This window comes from Panthera tigris, chromosome B4 (genome assembly GCF_018350195.1).
Source record: "Panthera tigris isolate Pti1 chromosome B4, P.tigris_Pti1_mat1.1, whole genome shotgun sequence".
In the NCBI taxonomy this organism is placed as follows: Eukaryota; Metazoa; Chordata; class Mammalia; order Carnivora; family Felidae; genus Panthera; species Panthera tigris.
In genome coordinates this window covers 114,396,810-114,411,015 of record NC_056666.1, presented here as the reverse complement: position 1 = coordinate 114,411,015, position 14,206 = coordinate 114,396,810, and the positions used below count along the sequence as shown (strand labels likewise).

General features: G+C 47.0%; 2 long non-coding RNA genes across 4 annotated transcripts; one reads left to right on the top strand and one right to left on the bottom strand.

Annotated features, from left to right (window-relative positions):
- The first annotated feature begins 1,872 nt into the window (after positions 1-1,872).
- LOC122240135 lies at positions 1,873-13,704 on the top strand. Of its 3 annotated transcripts, XR_006219479.1 has the most exons (5): positions 1,873-2,143; positions 7,590-7,659; positions 10,666-10,751; positions 12,761-12,882; positions 13,552-13,704. It is a non-coding gene; the product is annotated as an uncharacterized LOC122240135 (long non-coding RNA). The 3 variants fall into 3 exon arrangements; XR_006219477.1 differs by lacking the exon at positions 10,666-10,751; XR_006219478.1 differs by lacking the exon at positions 10,666-10,751 and having other exon boundaries at positions 7,549-7,659.
- On the bottom strand, positions 2,075-4,331 carry LOC122240136. The gene is made up of 3 exons (XR_006219480.1): positions 4,062-4,331; positions 2,905-3,080; positions 2,075-2,405 (listed from the first exon to the last, which is right to left on the bottom strand). It is a non-coding gene; the product is annotated as an uncharacterized LOC122240136 (long non-coding RNA).
- Positions 13,705-14,206: the final 502 nt, after the last annotated feature.

The window sequence follows — 14,206 nt, the reverse complement described above, 5'->3', positions numbered from 1 at the left end:
GAATATTTCTTTACAGCTCCATTCCCCGCCCCCCTCCCCGCTGGGCTGTGACTTTCTTGAGGGCAGGGACCAAGGTTTAGCCCTCTTTGTAGGCCCAGCACCTAGAACAGCAGCCAGCTCATTACCTACTTGCTGCCTGTGAGTGAGTGATGTGTCCGAGTCAGCTCGACCAAGAACAGAGTTCAAATTAGATTTGCGTATACTGCACGAAAAGGGCTGTTGATTGGAGCCCGGGGAAGTCCCAAGAAACGTCAGCGGTAGCTAGCCTGTGCTTCCAAAGCTTTTAGCCACGATTACCAGGGCCTGGCAAGTGCTCCAGAGAGAACCAGCACCACGGTGACGGTGAGGCGGATGAGCCACTAGGTGTCACTCCCGATTCAATAAAGACAGACCAGTTCCTTCGAGGGCCCTCTAAGCCTTTCTTGTGAAAGAAGCTGGTCAGTGGGTCCCACCCATTGTTTTCTTCTAGTTCACGCTCCAAATCGTCCTCTGTTCTCCAACTTCCCCCCACTGACACAGTCTGGGTCTAAAAAAGGACAACAGATCAGGAGTTACCAGGGTTGGGACCACCATCCAGTTCAGCCTCCGGATTTTGTAGATGAGCGACCAGATTGGGGGCTTGTGAGGCTGGGAACAGAGCCGGGCTTCAGCCCCCACATTGGCCCTGAGCGCCCCTCCCTGCCTTCGGGCCATCTCCTGGAGGCACAGGGGTCCCGACTCTCAGCCTCAAGGGTGTCCTGGGCGATCCCGGGGCTGCCCCACCGTGTGCCCCCAGGACCAGAGCCAGGCGCTCAGGCCGCACTCAGTCCCTCTTCCTACACGGAGACCCAGCCCAAGGAATCCTGCTCCTGCACTTAGGAACTCAGGAAGGGGAAGGTGTCGTGGTCAAACGAGGGTCCTGCGGGTCCGTTAAGACCTGCCGTTGCGGATCGTCCCAAGCGATCTCTTCTTTCTTTGGATTCGAGGGATGGGAAGTGGGGAGCATCCAGCTTCCTGGGACCCGGGCGATCAGTATCTGCAATGAATCGCAGTCCTTCCCCTTGAGGCGGGGGAAGTTTGGGGCTGTAAGGGGGAGGATCGAAAAAGGCTTGTGAAGAACGTCTCTTCGGCAGGAGTTTGAGTCGGTTTTTCGTCCCCTCTACCTTTTCTCGCTGGAAGAAGTTGGCGTTTACTCCCGAGGTTCGGGACCGAGGGGGGAATCGCCTCGCCGCGCGTGCGGATGCCTTTTCCTTCACCCCCGGCAGGGGGCGCCCTCCCCCCGTACCCGCTCCCCTCGGGGCAGACCCGCTCTTCTCCCCACCCACCTCAGCCCTGGGCCCTGCCTCGTCCAGGCAGGCCCCCAACCCCAGGCCCAGGCGATAATTTCAAACTCATTTCTGTCTGACCTTGGGCACAGCCTTTGATTGGCCTGTTCCCTTGCTCCCAGTTGACTTACTGTTCACTTTGATTTTAAGTGAATATTGAAAATCATTCGCATTTCCTCGAGCACTGGGTAAGAGAGGTTACTTGGGTGGATGGGAATTGAACTAAAGAAGTTGGCTCCGGATCCAGACTCCTACCTGGGCTCATCCATAGAATTATCTACCAATACAGTAATTTCCTTTCAAACTTGCAAAGGGTTTTTTTCCCCATGTACAGCTTGACTGATTGTTTGTTAATCTCTTTCCTCTCTGCCTGAAAAGGTTGATTCATTTATTTTTAACCAGTATTTTTTTTAGTTTTTTTTCTTTTTAAATTTTTATTTTTGAGAGAGAGCGCGCGCACAAGTGGGGGAGGGGCAGAAAGAGAGGGAGACACAGAATCCAAAGCAGGTACCAGGCTCTGAGCTGTCAGCACCAGACCGGAAGCGGGGCTTGGACTCACGAACTGTGAGTTCATGACGCTTAACCGACTGAGCCACCCAGGCACCCCTTCTCAACCTGTATTTTATTGAGCACCTCTGTGCTTCAGGTACCAGGGTGAAGAAGGCAGGGTTGGTTCTTGAGTTTGGTGGAACTAGGGCTCTGGTAGAGGAGACATATTGAACAAATAAGTGTAGGAAACATTAATTCGTTATAACTGAGATATTTACCGCAAAGAAGCAGCACAGGCTCTGGGGAGAAGGTGGAGTCAGCCGAAGTCCTCTCCTGAATCTGAGCCACAGGTATTTTCCATGTTTACCCTGATGCTGTCTTCCCTCCTTTTCCTGCTGCAAACTCTTACAAATCAGGAAGCCCCAGGAGCAGATGAGTCAGTGTTTTCAAGGCTGCATGTCCCCACGTGAGGTAAACAGAGTCAGAGTCTTTCTGGAGTCTCCTCCCTCCTCATTTACACTCCTGAGAAGGGTGTAGCTTGGCAAGGCATTAACTATTTTGTGTGATGAAATTTACATTGCAAATTTCTTCTGATCTGATGATTAACAAGGTCTGAAAACAAGAAGACAGTTCTGGATAGGAATCCTCCTCCTCCTCCTCCTCCTCTTCCTCCTCCTTTTCAGTGTTTATTGAGCACCTACTAGGTATGGGCCTGTGTGTTCAATGCCAAGGATCAAAAAAAGACACTAGAGGGGCTCCTGGGTGGTTTAGTCAGTTGAGTGCCTGACTCTTGGTTTCGGCTTGGGTCATGATCTCACGATTTGTGGGACCAAGCCCCACACCAGGCTCTGTGCTGGCAGAGGGAAGCCTGCTAGGGACTTTCTCTCTTTCTTCCCCTTCCCCCACTCAATAAATAAATAAATAAACTTAAAAAAAAGACAAGACACTAGAAGACAAAAGGGGGAATATGCTAAAAGGTGAGAGGTGGTATAGAATAATGGCTCCCAGAATTTGGGATTTTATGAACAGCTAAAAATGAGAGCTTTATTAGTTAAAATAGGTCTAATATAACAGTGTCTTAAATGAGATTTAAAAAAAAGTTTATCTCTACCATGAAAGGTAGGTGCTCCAGGTAGGTGCTCCCAGGTTGATAGGGCTGCTCTGCTCCAAGCAGCTCTCCAGGACCCAGAGACTCCTTCTGTCTTGTTTCTCTGCTATGTTTGACCTCTATTCTGAAGGTTATGGTCCTTTCAAGGTCCAAGATGGTTGCCCCAGTTCCAGTCATCACTTTCAGTAGGAAGGAGGAAAGGATAATGAAGAGGGGCAAAGGGTGGGTAGTGGGTAATGTACAGAGAAGGTTCCCAGATTAAGACTCATGTACTTCTAAGTTATTGGAAAGAACTTAGTCACATGGCCCCTAAAGTTACAAGGAAGGTGGGAGATGCAGTTTTTATTTTGGTGAGCCACGTGCCCAGCTAATTACTGGAAATTCTGTTACTAGCAGTCTTTGTCACTGAGCCTGACTTAGGGTATCAGTGTCTAATTTTGCCAGTAAGTATAAAATGCCCTGGCAAATCTTCCCCAATATATCACAAATGCACCCTCACCGCCACGGGCTTTTGTAATTTTTCACCTTGAATGAATGCAACAGCCTCTCTCTGTTGCCAGGGTGATCGGTCCAAGATGTAAAATTAATCATAACAGCCCTCTGCTTAAAATGTCTTGGTGGATCCCTATTGCCTTGAAAGAAAATGTAAACTCTTTAATAAGACTGGAAGTCCTGTTGTCATCTCACCCTGGTGGCTTCTGTAGCCTTATCTCTCGTGACTTTCCCACACGCACCCCACAGTCCAGGCATACTAGGTGGCTGGCAGTTGCCAGGATGCTCCCTTTCCACCTCCTCTGTCTGGAATATTTTCTTCTGCAATATCTTGGCAACTGGCCCATTTCTACAGAACTTTGCTGAGGTCAATCTTCATTGGAAAAGCTTTGCCAGTTCTGTGTCGTATACCTCTGACATCTCCCTCTCCCTCCTCCCCACCCCCTTACCTCCACACACAAAGCAAGATCTATTCAAAGAACAGGATGCCGTTGCCTGGGTAACAGTGAGTACCAGCCAATGGTTGAACCACCAGCCACGTTTGCAGTGGGGCTCCTGGATTTCTGGTTCGCACTGTTGGCCACACCCTTCCTTGAAAGACTGTCACTCTCCTTGGTCATTGCCTATTCCCCTGGCCCTCTCTTCCCCTTTTCTGTGTTTCTTCTTACTCTGCTCATTATGAAATGTTGATGTCTCTAGAGATCAGGTTTTGGTCTTCCCTTGTTATTCCACATACATGCCCCGAGATTCTTCATTCCCTTTTGTGACTTCAGGTACCACCCCCAGAGTTCTCATTCTCTACTTCCAAATTGGATTTCTCTTCTGATCCTTGGATATGAATGTCATCTATTGAAAACATGGAATAGGGAGGGGCAGTTTTCAAAAAGGAAGTAATGAAGCTTCACCCTCCCAGCCGACTCTACCCTCACCCCAACGTATCATTGCCTACTGCAGGCCAGGAGTCTGGGAAATGACCCTCTGCCTTTGCTTGATCCTTGGTGCAGGGTGTGCACTCATCTAGAAAGGGCCACCAGCCAAGATTTTCCCTCTGAGCACTTCTAGTCTCTGGCCTTCATGTCATTTCCCTCAGGAGCTCTTTCGGAGACAAAAAAACTTCCTCCCCATTTTTATCCAAGGCAAGTGTGAAGCAACAGAATACTCAAGACAAAAGACCCAACAATGAGTCAGGGCAGCTCCTGATAAAGGCATCCAGATGTCCCCCCAGGCTGCCACCTCCAGAGGGGCTCGTGCTACAGTAGACAGAGCATCTGGCTTGAGACTTTGACAGAGGTCCTGCTGAGTGAAGGTGAGGCGAGGCTGAACTTTCTGCAACCTGTGATCTTCCCAGAAGAAAGAAAGGGGACAGCAGAGACTCACATGCTGCCTCCTCAACCCGGCAGCTACAACATGAGCACTCCTTTAAATAAGTAATTCCGGTCATTTTCCTGCTCATCATCTACCTCCAGCTTCCCTTAATTGGTCGGAATCCTTCCCTGAGCCTGCACGGTCCTCCTTCCTCCACCATCATGTCCTGCCATGGTTGTCTGCCTTCTTTCCACTCCTCGAACACACCGAACTCTTTCTAGATGTAGACCTTACCATTTGCAATTTCCTCTGCCTGGAAAGCCTTCCCTGCAGCTCCTTCTATGGCTTACTCCTATTAGCCTTGGGTCTCAGCTCCAGGCTCTCCTCTTAAGGACAGCCTTCCCTGATGCCCTGGTCAACAGTGACTCTCCTTTCCCATAGCCACTCCTTGTCACATGTCCCCAAGTAGGTCCCTAGTAGGAATGACACGCTCTGAAGTCATCCTGTTTATTTGCTTGCTTACTGTTCATACATGTACAACCTCCTTCCCCATCTTGCTCACTTCTACAGTTCCTGGCACATGTATAGTAGGTGCTCTATGGATATGTGACAAATGAAGGGAAATAGAAAAGGAGAGCTATCACCACACTCCAGCACACACTGTTATTCAATGTTTGGGTTGTTGTTTGGTTTGTTGAGGCCTTTTATTGACTTGGGTAAATCTAATAGGGTAACAAGGTTGGCATGTTCCATAACAGATAAGCCACAGATGTGAGTATTTACATCGACTCTTGCAATCTGTACCCCATCCCACACATACCACAAGCTCTGGGTATGAAAAAACAATTTTCCTAGATGAGAGAGAGGCTCCATATCTCACTTGCCCGAGTCAGCTTCAAGGCAAACTTAATTCTATGATTTGGGTGGGACTCATTTGGGTTATGTGGAAATGACCTCCAGTGTATAAGACTGTCACTCTGACATTGATGAATGTCATTGGTGAATGCATTTGTGTCCTTTTATTAAGGCTCGTGTTCCTGCTGGGAGTGTACGTATTTGATGGACATTCTGAGACAATGCTGATAAACCCAGGTTTGACCAAAAGTTTATCTCCAGAGAGGTTACCTTTTCCTCTTTCTTTCTGGTAGCTTTCTTTCTCTTTGTGATCACAGAAGATCTCCCAGGCTGTGTGGGAAAGAAGGGCTGCTAGCTCACTGGTGCTGAGACAAATTGGCCACCACCATCATCAAAACTTCATGTTGCGTGTTGTAAAATTTAAAAACTCTCAGGGAATATTATGACTTTTTCTTTTAAAAAATATACCTGAAACAACCCAAATGTCCATTGAGAGATGAATGGATAAAGAAAATGTGGTATGTACTGCCAGTGGAATATTACTCAGCCTTTAAAGCGAATGAAATTTGGGGGCATCGGGGTGGCTCAGTCGGTTAAGCCTCCGACTTCGGCTCAGGGCATGATCTCACGGGTTGTGAGTTCGAGCCCCGCGTCCAGCTCTGTGCTGACAGCTCAGGGCCTGGAGCCTGCTTCAAATTCTCTCTCCCTCTCTCTCTGCACCCCTCCCCAAAGATAAATCAACATATAAAAAATTTTAAAGAAAGAATGAAATTTTGACACGTGTTACTACATGGGTAAACTTCAAAGACATGCTAGGTAAAGCAAGATGGATACAGGAGGACAAATATTGCACAATTCTACTTATGCGAGGTACTCAGAGTGGTCAGACTCGTAGAGGCAGGAAGTAGACAGTGGTTACTGGGGGCTGGGGGGCAGCGGGGAATAGGAGGTTATTGTTGGATGTTGAGTTGGGGGTGGTGGAAAGGCCTGGAGATGGATGATGGCGCTGGTAGCATAACGGTGCGAATGTACCTGACGCCACTAAGCCGTAGCTTTAAAATGGCTAACGTGGTAAATTTGTGTTATGTGTATTTTGCCACAACAAAGAAATGTATGTCAGCATGTCTTTTCAAATATATCTTTTACTTGTCTATTATTCCAACAGATTTCATAGATTGTACTTGAATTGCTTTCTAAATATGTGCTATAAATTTGTTTACTTCAGAGTGACAGTTGGTCCCAAAACAATCTCAGGAAAAGACGTGTGTATGCACGTGAGTGGTGTGTGTGTGTGTGTGTGTGTGTGTGTGTGTGTGTGTGTGTGTTGGAGTGTGATGGGATGTATACCACATGTATAAAAAGAGCTCAGGTGTTAACCACCGAGGTGGAGAAGTCACCCAGCTTCTGGCCTCTCTCTTTGCTTCTTCTGCGTGGAGGTTTTGTAGATTGTAAATGTCCTATTGACAAAATTCAAAGTCTGAGGCACGGATGTACCTAACTTTGTGTGTTCCAAGTGTAAAACTTTAGGTAAAAGCAGACGTATGAGCATTGGTCACCCATACGACTGTGGAAGTGAAATTCACTCATTTCAGAAATATTTATGAGCACATGATGTGCAGAAAATGAAGTCAGCATAACCCCTCAATTCCTATAAGCAGGACTGGCTACGTAAGTTGTGGGGCCCAGCACAACATGCAGATGTGCAGCCTGCTACAACAGCATGAAGAGTTTCAAGGTGATGACAGAAGAGCACTAAGCCAAGCACGGGGTACTTCCAAGCCAGGAGTTGGGGGGTGTGAAGGGCTAGGCACCTGCAGAGGGCGGGGCCCATGCAGCCCCAGGGCAACAGAAATGCTCCAGTCTGCGGACATCGTCAGGACAGCAGGGAGTGAACCCCAGGGGCTTCTCATTGTCACATTATATCGCATCTCACCTCGGTTTAAGTAAATCTCCTTTACGTTTGAATGTGCGTTTGAAAACCTGTTGATTCCACAGGTCAATAAACCTTCTTATGCCGATACTGTCCATTCAAACAGATCACAGTCTTGTCATATGTGATTTCTGGATCTCCATCTCTACTCGCCCCCACAGTCAGTAGCATGCTGGGTAAGTATCTAGGTACCCGATATATACCCGTTAAAAGATTCAGCGATTGATTCTGGAGTAAAATATGAGTAGTGTAGGATGATTATAGAAATTTATTTTCTGCTAGGATAAGGATGATTATGAGAATTATGATTTATACCTGCTATACACTGGGCACTGAATGAGTACTTCATAGAAACTTTCTAATTTAATATTCTTACAAATAAACATCAAATAGGTAGTTTTGTCTCCATTTAGAGGTGAGAAACCGAGGTTCAAAGAGATGAGGAACTTCCTCAAGGTCACACGAGTGGCCAACGATGGAACAAGGATTCAAACCTAACTTCAGAGCCCTTGAAATTCCCACTAAGTTGCTAGGCTCTGTTCCCCACCCCACCCCCCAGCCCCCACATGTCCCTATGCCTCCTAAAATCTGATGAAAGAAACAGAAGCTGTTCTAAAAATTGAAGGGCTTGGGGCACCTGGGGGGCTCAGTGGGTGAAGCGTCCGACTTCGGGTCAGGTCATGATCTCACAGTTGGTGAGTTTGACCCCCGTGTCGGGCTCTGTGCTGACAGCTCAGAGCCTGGAGCCTGCTTCGGATTCTGTGTCTCCCTCTCTCTCTGCCCCTCCCCTGTTTGCACTCTGTCTCTGTCTCTGTCTCTCTCAAAAATAAATAAACATTAAAAAATAATAAAAAATAAAAACTGAAGAGCAGAAGCTTCCCACCTTGATGCCATTTTAAATGGATATCGTTTCTGAACGTAGGGTACAAAATATTTGCGTAGATAGTGGATCAGTGCACGTGATTACTAAAGTAACTACTCCAACTCCAAGTCTATCCAATTACTATTTATTGAGCCATTACTAAGTGTAAGACACTGTGCTCGGGGCTGAGGGGAATACAAGATAAACAGAGAAACTGCCCTCAAAGAGAAGGCTGAGACAAGTGCACAAATGGATGGAGAACAGAATGGAAAATGGTGTTTCCCCATCAACACCCAAAGAAAGTATGTCTGCCCAGAAGGACAGGGTAGGTTTTTGGAAGAAGGTGGCGTTTAGGGCTGGCCTAGAATGGAGGGAAGGATTCTGAGAGAAGAAGGAGCTGGGGGCTGTCCAGGCACAGCAGAGGTGTTTATTGAACAGATGCGGAGTGAACTCTGTGCAGAGGGTAAGTGCTGGGGAGCAGGCGAAGCTCAGAAAGTTAAGTCCGCACTGCTTCATGGGGGATCTTGGACCAGCCCTGGGGCACTTGTACTCCATGCAGGAAGGAGAGCCTCCGACAAGTTTCAACCAGGAGACAAACATGATTAAAGCCGGGCACTAGGAGACTGAAGCTGGCAGCTGTGGGAGGGAGGCTGGAGGTCAAGAGCCAAGAGGGGAGAACTGAAGTCAATCTAGGTGAGAGATGGGAACGGTCTGAACTTGGGTGGGCTAAGGGGGTGTTTTAGAGACTCTTTACAGGACATTTCCTCATTAAAATGAAGAAAAGAAAAGAAAATCTGTGAAGCAGAGATCACATATATGTAAAATCCTTCTTTGTTTTGTGGAGTTTCTGGAAGGGAGACAAATTCAAGATAACCATCGCAAGTATTCAGCCTAAGGATATTTGCCTACAATTCTTGTTGGCTCCTGTGTGATCTGGCCCTCTCTGACTCCCCGGCAGCAGCCTGGCCTGTCAAGAAGACAGCAGTTGCACAACAAGGCAGAACCCACCGCATTAAACCCCTGCACTTATGTGGCTTCTCCTGGCACCTTCCACCCTGCCTGGGCAACTGTTCAGTTTGAAATGCACAAGTATTTTCAGTAAAAGGTCATTTATGGGGGGTAGAAAATCAAATCAACTAAACTGGTGAGTCAAGCCCATTTTAGATATCTTTGACACTTCAGGCACCCAAACAACCTCACAGGGCAATGCTAGGCCAGAACAGTTTCTTAAGATCCCGAGGTCCGGGAAATGGGACCAGAAAGGCCCTGTCCTTGGCCTCCTATGGTGCTCCTTGTAACTAGAGTGTGTCATTATAGGAGACAGTGCAGTGACCAGGCATAGGGGTTTTGGGACCAAGGAGGAAAAAAGGCAGAGAAAAATATGACCCATCAGTATAGCCAAAAGTAATTAAAATAATGTTTTGTTTGTGAAATGCTAGCAGATTGGAAAACACCACGCCAATCAGAAAAGCATGTGGAGCCCAGGATGTTGTAATTTTCACCCTGCCTAATCTGCTAATGCATTCTGGAGCTCCAGCGACCACAGAGCTGTGTCTGCAGCGAAGGAAAGCAGAGCAGCCCATCTATTACCCCAAGAAGGGAAAATGCAGCAAATTCAGGAAAAGCAATACTTGGAAATGTCAAGCTCCACTTAGGGCTGCATAATGCTTTCAGGAGAGGGGACACAGACAAACAGCCATTGGGCGCAGGCTGGAGGACTCTGACAGAGACAATTTGGATCAGTAGACGCTTGTGTGTCTCAGCTATTCAGCCAAGAGTTACGAAGCTAGTCAGCTTCTTGGTGTAAAAAAGGAGACCCGGGGCAGCTGACAGATGGAGATGGTGTGGTTGATTCAGAAGTCCAGATTGGCTTTCATTCTCAGGGGCTTCCAGGGTTTCTATACCGCCTCCAAAATTAGAAGATCCTTTCTCTTTGTCTTCAGCAGTCTGTTGGGAGGCAGGCTTGTGTGCCCCACTCCTCACGATCCCTACAGAATAGAGGACCCCTCCCCAAAGGTCTGGGACCCTTCTTTCTTGTCTTCCTTGGGAAAGTGGGGAGGGTGCATGAAGTGGATCTTGCTGAGCACCACCCATTATCCGCACTGCCCCCCCCCACCCCGACCCCAGCTCTGCCGAGTCCTGCGTTTGAGGGTCCCACTGCTGCCCGCCCTGGGACCGGTGCATACTTTCAATCCTTGGGGGGAAGAAAAGACTTTTCTTTTGGCCTTGGATCCCAACCAAGTCTTCAAACCAGCTTTCTCGGCAAGAACGCCGTTCTTGGGATCTTTGATTCTTGTGTTTTGTTTCTCCATTGGTTCAGAATCCAGAGGTGAAGAGAAATGTGATTCAATAACACCCTCAAATATCCCAGTGCTGTGGAGAAATCCACGAGGTGAAATGCCAAGTGTGAGTGTCAATAACATTTTCCTTGTTCCCCTTGCCTTGAGTTGCTACTAAGAAATAAGATCAGAATCTAGCATTGACAGCACCTATCCTTGACACAAAGTTGTGTGTATAGCATGCCGGGGAGGCTTAATGTCGGAATAGGAAAGCGTGGAGCACCTAAGGCATGTCCAGTCTGCTCTGGGGAGAACAGTGCCCCCGATCTTTAGGAAGAGACAGTGCTTTAGGCCCCTACCCCCAACTCCAAACCCCCCATCACATACTGTCAGCAGTGGTCCAGCCCTGTCTTCCCCGTCTGTCACACTGGGCCACCTTGTGTCAGGTATACTCATGATCTACGAAGGTCTTTACCTTTGCCAGGGTGACATGGAACATTGTCTCCATCTGGTTTATGGGGCTGGCCCAAGGGCCTATCTGGGTCACCCTCCTGTGTAGAGATGTCTGGCAGCCAGAAACCTCAGCTCTGAAGGGTGATGGTGAAAATCACAGAAGCCAAGGGCTCACAGGGGAAGTCAGAGGGGACCTCTGAGGACAGCATCTTTAAACTTGGTGCAAAAATCACTTATCCCTCCTAGCTCAGCCCCTTATAAGCTTTCTGGTTCTTCTTCTTCCATGATGTGCTGATTTATGGGGAGGGGTTGAAATCAAGACAAGATTGGAAAATGTCACAGTAAGATGACCTATAAAATTATGGCTTAGAACAACCTTTCCATCTTGGATGGCCTTTTGACTTTAGGGAGATAAAAAAAAAAATCTACCAAGGGGTAGGGATCTGGCTATGGCTTTTTAGTGATTAGATTATCTTCAGTGATTGGAGCCCTTGCTTGGGCTTTGAGGGGCAGCCTTGGAACCAGTTATGTAGCAGAGAGGAAGGGACACAGGCCTTGGGGCTGAACAGACCTGGATTCAAATCCAGTTTTGCCCCTTACTAACTCAGCAAATTACTTAATCTTTTGAACCTCAGCTTTCTTGTCCATAAAATGGAGATAATAATATCCATACCTCAATTGGTTTATGGTTAGAATCAAATGAGTGACATAACGAAGTTCTTAGTACACTGTTTAGTACACAATAAGCATTCAATTAACTATTTCTTTTTTTTTATTGTTTCCATAAAAAATTACATCCCTTCTCCGTTAATACTCATAACTAACGATTGTAAGTGCTGATTATCTGCCAGGTTGCTAAGCAACAGTGACCCAGAGTTTCTGTATATCAGATTTTAACAGTGGCTATGGGCTTTGTCTTTCAGCCCCATTTGCATACTCTTTAACCAAATATTGAGAAACATCAGCATGTTGACCTTACCCAGACTCTATGTTCATTTTTGGGTACTTTATGAGAGAAGAGGATGGTGATTATTGAGGGGCCTAAAATTCTTTACAGATATCTCAATCACTGTGCTTTAACGTAACAAAAAGTTGATTTCTCCCTTGCTTCAGTCTCTTCTGAGTAATCCTGGGCAGGCAGCCTTCTGTATAGTGTAGGAGTTGAGGTTCCTTCCACCTAAGCCTCGGCCCTCCTCTAAGGGCTTCAGAATTCTCTCCTTTCAGCTGTTGGTTGGAAAAAGAGTTGGTGGGGGAGCCGTCTACTTTTTAACCGCTCTGACGAGAGACAATCGCTCCCACTCACATTCCACTGGCGAGCATAAGACACATGTGGCTGTAAGGGGACCGGAAATGTATTTTCCTACTGATGGGGCAGCCATGGGCTTCCCCTGTGAATTGGCACCAGTCAGCTGCCTCTGCCACAAGAACTGTCCCTATTTACAGATGGAGAAACTCAGGCTTAGGAAACTTAATTAACTAGCCCAAGAGCTGAACCAAGAGGGGGTTGACTATAGAGCTTGCTGTGTTAATGGTCATTCCAAACTGCCTGTGACAGCAGGCAATGATTACAGGGGTAAGAAGAAGGAATTAGGAGAAAATGTATCCCTGGCTCATCTCTCTCCTCTGTTTGTGGCCACTCACCGGATGGAGCTCTTGAGTCCCACCCATTCTCGTTTCTCCAAGGTTTGCAGTTGAATTCTCAGGATGCAGAAAACAGACATGCAGCCCTCTATAATCTACTGTGAAGGTGTCTCATCCACCCATCTCTTCATGGCAAACCCATTTATTGTGACTCTGCCAGACAGGTGAGTTGGTTCTATTTTTAAGTGTCTCTAGAGAAATAGTCAGATGCTTCCTCCATAACCCACTCTAGTGTTTCAGTGTTCTGTTCCTATAGGAGACCCTGGGGTGCACCACCAGCTCCCGTTCTTTGGGCCAGTACACCCATCCTTCAGCTGCTATTAAGTCTTGGCACTATCCAATGTCAGCTGCACCGTTTCTCAAGAATTGTCCCTGGCCAGTGGGGCCTCCTCATTGAGAGATGCTTGGGAGATTATGCTCCCTCCTCCCTCTTGGGAGTGGTCTGCACCAGTGACCAACTGATACTAGGGTATACAAGCCTGGTCCCCTTGCCTTGAAGTGGCATGATTCCTTGGTGCTATTCAGGCTCCAGAGTTTCCTCTGGGGTCGGGCTGAGGCTAGACTTGCTCTGAGCCTACATTTTTGTCTTTTTCCCTGGCTCTTACCTGCTTCCCTAACTTCCTTACATCCTTATCCTGAAATCTCTCACATAAGAATACCAATATCTGCTTCTAGGGAACCAGCTCCAAAACAGTACCCAACTAGGAAATTCTTATTCTCCTAATCACAGGCTATCCTTGGGGTTATAGAAAACAGCCGATCATTCTTTGCAACTCCCTCTCTATTTGAAGACTTTTTAAATGCCTGTTTCTCTCCCAACTTCTGTTCTCCAGTTCAACAATTCTAGCTCTGTTAACCACCCTGGTTTCATTTTAATGTCAACACCACTGCCCAGGACATGGGAGTCTAGAATTGAACCCATTTGGCAGGAAATGGGATAATGGAAGGATTGTTCCATAGAGCATCACTACTACAACTAACTATAAATAAAGATGAATGGTTTCACCAGCTCAAAGGACTTTCCCATGTGTATGTCATTCAGACATCATAGCTCTGTGGGAGGAAGTTCTATTTTTTTTAAATGAGGAAACTTGAGTAAATAGAGGTTAAGTGGGTTACTTAAATTCATGAAGCAAGCTAAAGACACAACTATCATAGCAAAGAGCAGAAAGAGTCTTTCTGACCTCCAGGCCTGGGCTCATTTGATGACCTTCATCCCTTCCCTGATCTATGACCTTGTATGGATCATTTTATGATTCTATTTCAGTGAAGAACTGTGTTTGGTGGATAGTACGAGAGACCCCAACATGGTGGTTTGAACACCCAAGCGTTTATTCTTCCACAAAAAAAGAGGACTGGAAGGGAAGCAGCCTAGGGGTGTAGGGCAACTTCACAAAGTCACCAGAGACTTGGATTCTTCCAACTTTGTTTCCCACTCTCTGAACTAGGACTTTCATTTTCTTGTTCCAAGATAGTTGATAAAGCCCT